At 34.9% G+C, this 8,085-nt stretch overlaps 1 pseudogene; it reads left to right on the forward strand.

Annotated features, from left to right (window-relative positions):
- The first annotated feature begins 1,563 nt into the window (after window positions 1–1,563).
- LOC122797726 lies at window positions 1,564–3,071 on the forward strand (annotated as a pseudogene).
- Window positions 3,072–8,085: the final 5,014 nt, after the last annotated feature.

Raw genomic sequence — 8,085 nt, forward strand, 5'->3', positions numbered from 1 at the left:
ACACTTACATGTCTATGCTGTCTGCATGAGATAGGTTGTCATTTTCTATCTGATAATCTTGCCAGTATTCCTAGTGTTAGTGATCATGTGAGAAACACCAAGAGTTTTAGGTGAGTTTTAGTATCAGTAGTTTACAAGTAAACTGACAACTGTTGTATTTCTGTACTTATCTCAAATTGTAGCCAGTTATGCTTAATCTCCCTGTAGTCTGTTTCAGTTTGTTCTTTTTAATATTTTAATGTTTTCATTACATGTTCAATCATGTCTTTCTGCTAACCAAATAAAATTTAAAATGTGTTTTGTGAGGTGTGCTTTACATATAATTGTAGTAGGCTTAGTTCATTTGCCAAAATTATTTATATCATTGGAGGTGTGTGATGCAGCAAAACCAAAACAAATTTCATATGAATGTTTTTGAATCTGTCTGTCATACTCACACACATTAACAGACTCAGCTGGTGAAGGTATTGAAATAGAATACTTAGCAAGAAAAAGCTCTAAACTTTACTTGTTGCATTGTCAATGGCTCTAAAGTGGCACATTTCCTTTTGATAACTGGATGATTAGAATGCTGTGGGTTTTATCCTCACACCAGGTATGTGTATTCCTCTTCCAATTAAAATACTGATGTCTAACATAAGGGGGTCTGACACTCTTGAAGTGCTTTACACCAGACAAGATACTTAACTGAAGTTCCATCTGCCTGGGTTAGTTTTATTTAGAGTGAGCATAGTAAATCCATTGACACTAAATGCAATGAGTCGGGAAGTTTTATTTAAAAAGATATCAAGGCAAAAAAAAAACGAAAACAGTTCAGACCACTACCACAGTTAACCCCGGACATGGTACATGGGCTTGCCACGCCACTGGGGCTTGAGCTCATCTATGAAGCTGAAAGCTATGCCGTTGGTAGTTTTACTACCAGCAAGGAATCTCAAGGCACACAGGTTTCAGCGGGGATGTCAGACTAATGATGTACCACATGTCTGAGCAGCAGCAGATGGGCAGTGTTGGAGGCAGAAGATCACGTTTGATGCAACAACGGCAACATCGAATTTATGCTGTGCAGAAGAAAGGCCCGGCAATCTACTTCTGTATTCTGCCAAGAAAACTTGATGATTATGATACGATAAAAAGAAGTGATGTATAGTGCTGCAAGATGGTCCTGTAGGTCAGAGATACTGACCATGCTACTAGGGAAGAGCTCATGGTCATCCAGAGTATGTCCTGTGTTTGTGAAGCTGACAGATCAAAGTCATCAGGTCATCCTGATGCTGATGTAATTGAACATAAGTTGCAAAGATATTTTTAACATAGAAACATGGAATGTATGAAGTATGAACCAAGGAAAATTGGAAATTGTTAGAGATCAAATGGAAAAAGCCAAAATTGATTTGTTAGGGTTAGTGAACTCAAATGAACAGGACAGGGCCACTTTCAATCAAATGAGCATTGCATCTGCTACTCTGGACATGAAACATACAAAAAAATGGTGCGTCATTCATCCTCAACAATAAGCTTTCAAAGACTGTGTTAAAGTATTATATTATCACTGACAGAGTCATGTCAATCCATGTACAGGGAAAGCTGATCAATGTCACCTCGATCCAAGTATATGCTCCAACAACAGACGCGAAAGAAGAGGATGTAGAATTGTTGTATGAACAAATTCAAAATGAAATAGATAAAATACCAAAACAAGATCTACTGATCATTATGGGGGACTTCAATGCAATAGTAGGAAGTATACCTGAAGATGCAGTGGTTGGAAAGCACGGCATAGGAGAAAGAAATGAAGCCGGTAATAGCATAGTACAGTTTTGCAAAACCAACCATCAATCATGAATACACATTTTCAACTCCACAAACATCATCAGAACACATGGACTTCTCCAAATGGCATGTATCAATATTAAATTGACAAAATCTGCATAGGACAGAGATGGTGTTGATGGCAAGGACTAAATCAAGAGTCAATTGTGGAAGTGATCACAAGCTTTTGACATGCAAGATCAAGGTAAAGCTTCACAAGAAGATCATTAGAGGCCTTACAGAATATGACATTGAAAATATTCCACAAGACTATTGGATAAAAATAAATAACAGATTTGCTGTTCTTGATACAGGAGTTAGAGAGCCTGAAGAGGTATGGAATGACATTAAAACTGTAATTAGTGATGAAGCTGAAAAAAACACTCCAGAAGAGAAAGAAAGCCAAAATATCACATTGGATCTCAGAGGAAACTAGAAAAATAGCAGAACAAAGATGTCAAGCTAAATTTTCCAGTGATAGAGAAAAAGTATCACAAATGAACTGAGAGGTTCAATGTCAAATTCAGAAAGATTCAAGGATATCGGTCAGAAAATTGAATCAGAGCATGTAAACAGTAAAAACAGACTAGCTTATCAGGATATTAAGAGATTGCAGCAGAAAGTCCAACTTCGACAGGGGATGTTTAAAGATGCCAATGGAATGATATTGAACGATCCAGAAAACATTAAAAAGATATGGAAAGAATTTACAGAAAATTTATACAAAAAAGGCAATGTGTATAACAGTGGGGAATTAAAATAGAAAGTGATGTCGAAGAACAAGATATTTTAAAAGATGAAGTCATAGCAGTAATGTTTTACTAAACTACAAGCCACCTGGCATCGACTGTATTCCAAATGAATTAATCAAAGGATCAGAAGGTGCTATCATGGTCCTCACTGGACTGCATCAACAGATTTGGAAGGGAAAAATGTGGCTAATCGACTGGAGAAGATCACTGTTTATACCTATACTGAAGAAAGGTGATGCTAAGGATTGTAACAACTACAGAACAATTGCATTAATTTCACACGCTAGCAAAATACTGCTGAAAATAATATAACAAAGGCTACAATCATAAGTTGAGCAAGAACTACCTGAAGTTAAGGCTAGTTTCAGAAAAGATCAAGGAACAAGAGACATTATTACCAATGTTAGATGGATATTGAAGAAGAGCAAAGAATACCAAAAGCCCATATACGTTTGCTTCATTGACTACAGAAACGCTTTTGACTGTGTGAGTTATGATAAACTATAGTGAGCTCTAGCACAATTGGGCTGATAAAAAGCCTTTATGAAAATCAAGAAGCTGGAGTGAGAACTGAGTATGGCAGCACTGATTGGTTTCCAATAAAAGTAGTGTCAGGCAAGGATGCATCTTGTCACCTTATCTGTTCAACCTTTACGGTAAAGTCATCTTCAGAAAAGCAAATTTGGAAGAAGAAAGCATCGGTTTTAAAGTTGGTGGCTGAAATACAATCAACCTGTGCTATGTAGATGACACAATGCTCATCACCAGCAGCAAAGAAGACATGCTGAATCTATTGAGAAAAGCTAAAGTCGAAAGTCATAACTTGGGATTAAAACTGAAAATAAACAAGACAAAGATTATGAAGATGGAAAATGATGAAGATTTTGAGCTTGAAGAAGATAGAATAGAAACACAAACTGTATGAAAAATAGTCCAGTAGCACAAAAGCAAGAGCGGACAACTGACCGTAAGTTCCACTGTTTATTTTAACAAGAAAAATGGTATGATTTTATTTGGTATTCCTACCCTTACATAATATAAATATAAATATAGTGATATCCAAAATAAATAATATATGTATATTTGAAAAATACATATTTTAAATATTTATTTTAAAAAATACATATGATATATGCATACATTTTGAAACCTATAATGAATAAAAATACCTTCATAAATATGTAATGAATGATGTATAATTTTACTATAAAAACATGTTAAAATATATGTTAAAAATGTTGTTTAACAACATATGGGAAATACACCTGTATTTACCTATTAAGAGCTCTTAATTTTAAAATGCTAGTAATAGAAATAGAATCATTTAATCCTGGGAATACTGTGGCATTTAAAAATACTTGCCACCAGTATTCCTTTGACTCTAATATGATCTTCCAACGACCTATTCTAGGTGAAAGAATAACTTGTTCCAATACTAGAAACTTGAATTTATGTGTTGAATATTGCTCTATGTGCCTGTATAATGCATTATTTTCTGAATGAAAACTAATGTCATAGAGATGCTCATAAATACGCTGCTTTAATTTTCGTTCAGTCTTACCTATGTAATAGGCTGAACATTGTGTACATAAAGCTGCGTACACTACCCCAGAGGTATTACAGTTGTATCTTCCTTTTACTTGTATACTAACCCCATTTATGCATATCTGCTCGGTTTCCATAATGTATGAGCAATACCTACACATATTACATTTTCTCATAGAGCCTGTGTAATTTCTCTGTGAGTTTGAAACAGCATTACACCAATCCTTTAAATTCCTATCTCTTTTATATATGATAGAAGGGTGTGTCCCTAATAGATTTACCAATGGTACATCCCCTTTTATGAAAAAACAATTTTTTGTAATTAGCTCCTTTATAAACTCTGAATCCTGCGTGTAGGTAGTGATGAAAGATGTATTAGCCTTATTGAAATTTACCTTGTTGAAATTACCCATGTTACAATGTAGGTCACCACCAGAACTGTTATTATTCTCCATTGTTTCTGATGACTGTTCAATAGTGTGCTGCTCTATAGAGTGTGAAATAATAAATTCAGCTCCTTCCAATAATGGTCTATAAAAACCACTTTTCCTCTTAATAACCACTTCATGCAATATAGTTTGAACAAATTGCTCTGGATATTCCCTATTTTTAAACATGCTAACTATATACTGACATTCACTGATGAACTCATCATAATCAGAGACCATACATGCTGCTCGCACTAACTGTCCCTTCAATACAGCCTTTTTTACATGCTGAGGGTGATGACTTTGAAAATGCAAGAATTTGTTAGAATATGTTTTTTTACGATGTATATTAGCTTTTAATTTATTTTGCACCCAATCTTTTTGCAAGAGTACATCCAGATATGCTATACTGTTACTATCCAACTCATGTGTGAAAACCAAAAAATCAGTAGTAGAATTTATATATTTAATGAATTCTTCAACTAACTCTATGGGTCCATTCCAAAGGAGAAATAGATCATCCAGAAACCGACTGTATAATCGTATATATTGCATGAACTGAGATGGGAAAAAAAATCTATGCTCCCACACCGCCATGATGACATTTGCATATAAGGTACCTACGGAGGAGCCCATCGCCACCCCCTTAATTCTTGCATTTTCAAAGTCATCACCCTCAGCATGTAAAAAAGGCTGTATTGAAGGGACAGTTAGTGCGAGCAGCACGTATGGTCTCTGATTATGATGAGTTCATCAATGAATGTCAGTATATAGTTAGCATGTTTAAAAATAGGGAACATCCAGAGCAATTTGTTCAAACTATATTGCATGAAGTGGTTATTAAGAGGAAAAGTGGTTTTTATAGACCATTATTGGAAGGAGCTGAATTTATTATTTCACACTCTATAGAGCAGCACACTATTGAACAGTTATCAGAAACAATGGAGAATAATAACAGTTCTGGTGGTGACCCACATTGTAACATGGGTAATTTTAATAAGGTAAATTTTAATAAGGCTAATACATCTTTCATCACTACTTACACGCAGGATTCAGAGTTTATAAAGGAGCTAATTACAAAAAATTGTTTTTTTATAAAAGGGGATGTACCATTGGTAAATCTATTAGGGACACACCCTTCTATCATATATAAAAGAGATAGGAATTTAAAGGATTGGTGTAATGCTGTTTCAAACTCACAGAGAAATTACACAGGCTCTATGAAAAAATGTAATATGTGTAGGTATTGCTCATACATTATGGAAACCGAGCAGGTATGCATAAATGGTGTTAGTATACAACTAAAAGGAAGATACAACTGTAATACCTCTGGGGTAGTGTACGCAGCTTTATGCACACAATGTTCAGCCTATTACATAGGTAAGACTGAACGGAAATTAAAGCAGCGTATTTATGAGCATCTCTATGACATTAGTTTTCATTCAGAAAATAATGCATTATATAGGCACATAGAGCAATATTCAACACATACATTCAAGTTTCTAGTATTGGAACAAGTTATTCTTTCACCTAGAATAGGTCGTTGGAAGATCATATTAGAGTCAAAGGAATACTGGTGGCAAGTATTTTTAAATGCCACAGTATTCCCACGATTAAATGATTCTATTTCTATTACTAGCATTTTAAAATTAAGAGCTCTTAATAGGTAAATACAGGTGTATTTCCCATATGTTGTTAAACAACATTTTTAACATATATTTTTAACATGTTTTTATAGTAAAATTATACATCATTCATTACATAATTATGAAGGTATTTTTATTCATTATAGGTTTCAAAATGTATGCATATATCGTATGTATTTTTTAAAATAAATATTTAAAATATGTATTTTTCAAATATACATATATTATTTATTTTGGATATCACTATATTTATATTTATATTATGTAAGGGTAGGAATACCAAATAAATTCATACCATTTTTCTTGTTAAAATAAACAGTGGAACTTACGGTCAGTTGTCCGCTCTTGCTTTTGTGCTACTGGACTATTTTTCATACAGTTTGTGTTTTTGTTTATGATTTAGTATGTTTTCTGGCAGCACACAAGATGTGGCAACTGTGGTCACCAGGGCAGAATTTGAAAACTTGCAACAGTCGGTTAAAAGTTTAACCCAACTAATACAGCAACTTTCTGGCAATAATGGTACCACAAGATTGCCGGACTATGGTAATAACAGGTTAGACAGCACTGGAAGTATGGACAGCATACTGCCGGGTCAGATACACCATCATGAATCCGGCAGCACTGTAAGAGATGGTTCTAACAATGACCCTTTTCAGCTGCACCAATGGTTAAATCAGGTGCAGCAAAATAACACGGTTAGGAATACTAACGCTCAAAGTTTTTCTACCATGCTGGATGAATTTCATGATCTGGTATGGAAGTATCGGAAACTGGTTCATGAAAATGTTTATTTCAATGAATGCATAAAAAGGCAGCAAGTGCCTAAAGGGCTCAGATATTGGAAATATCCTACAGGCTTGAAGGAGAACAGTGCCTTGCACAAGGATTTAGTGCAATTATTCGATCGACAGGGGTGTGAGTTTCTCCAGAAACTTATCAAGCATAACTCAATAATGATGGATGAGTTGAACATCAAAATAGAAGAATTGGATGGCAAAATTAAACAGCAAACAGCATTCACTGCATGTGAAAATCAATATTATGAGATTTTCACGCAAATCAATAAATATAGTACAGTGGTGGTGGAAAGGAAGACCCGTAAATTGGAAAGAGACAAGATGGACTATTCCAAAGGTCGAGCCTATCCAAAACCATCGTGAGGACAGGAACGTGATGATAAAGCAGAGGCATATTTTCCGCCTGTAAACAGCAATGGCGTGCAAGTGCAAAACCAACAGGATAACAATGTGCAGCAATTCCCTTTAGAAAACAACGATCTCCGTCGTTCGGAGCAGCTCCGAAACAAGGAGGGTTACAATTCGAGAAACAACAATGGGAAAGTATGGAGGAGGCAGAGGATGGACTCTCGGAACAATTACAGTTAAATGTTGTAAGTTTCAATAATAATAATTTTTTGTATGATGACAACACTTATCAGCTCATTATGAGTACTACTGGTGATTACCATATTTATAATTACAGTCAAGTTACTTTAACTATTGAACACGCTGATATTTTCAGCAAAGGCCTAACTTATGTACCAGCAAAAAGGGCTAAAATTACTGACTTATTAACTGAACTCAAGTTGTTCACGAGGAAATTGAATTTAGCAGTTTTGCACCAAGAAGCGCCTGGGATGGAAATTAGTTCCATGTACATTCCTAGTGTAAAAAATCCACCATTACATCCCAGAATAAAATTGTTCGAAGAAATATGTGAGCTTGACTTCAGACATTTGTTGCAGCAAAAAAATCGACAATGTAATCATTTTAACAACTTTTCAGGGGCACAACAAGACATTTTAAGTGAACTTAAAGCCACTAGTGATGTGCGCATTATGCAACCTGATAAAGGGGGTGGACTCGTGATTATGAATGTATATGATTACAATCAAAAATT

Source organism: Protopterus annectens, chromosome 3.part1, assembly GCF_019279795.1.
Source record: "Protopterus annectens isolate FY-2018-M chromosome 3.part1, PAN1.0, whole genome shotgun sequence".
Lineage (NCBI taxonomy): Eukaryota > Metazoa > Chordata > Ceratodontiformes > Protopteridae > Protopterus > Protopterus annectens.